General features: G+C 68.5%; 1 pseudogene; it reads left to right on the top strand.

Annotated features, from left to right (window-relative positions):
* Positions 1–6: 6 nt before the first annotated feature.
* On the top strand, positions 7–352 carry LOC104916403 (annotated as a pseudogene).
* The last annotated feature ends 3 nt before the right edge of the window (positions 353–355 follow it).

Here is a 355-nt window from a genome sequence, read left to right as displayed (position 1 = left end):
CCCGCATTGGGCACAGCTTTTTCGGGGTCCGTGCAACGCAGCCCCGACTCCAACTGCAACTTCGCGGGGGACGATGAGTGCGACAGCAACCAGAACTGGAGCCGGGCTGGCGGGGGGGTGAAAACACTGCAAATCCCTCCGATAATCTGCTGCTGTTAGCACACAGACAGATGGCTCAGGGCGGGATGGGGGACGTGGCTTCGAGCGCGCCGTGCGACCCCCAGCAGGGCGAGCGCAGCCCCCCGAGGGAGCGGAGGTCGGGGAGGGGGAGGTGGGCGGATCCCCGGCGGAGGATATCGGCTACGCCAGCAGCTCGCTCAGCATCGACAGCCCCGACAGCGCCTGCGGCGGCGCC

Source organism: Meleagris gallopavo, unplaced genomic scaffold (genome assembly GCF_000146605.3).
Source record: "Meleagris gallopavo isolate NT-WF06-2002-E0010 breed Aviagen turkey brand Nicholas breeding stock unplaced genomic scaffold, Turkey_5.1 ChrUn_random_7180001889725, whole genome shotgun sequence".
NCBI classification, from domain to species: domain Eukaryota; kingdom Metazoa; phylum Chordata; class Aves; order Galliformes; family Phasianidae; genus Meleagris; species Meleagris gallopavo.
Note: the sequence above shows the minus strand (reverse complement) of the source record. Positions and strands in the feature narration are given on the sequence as shown.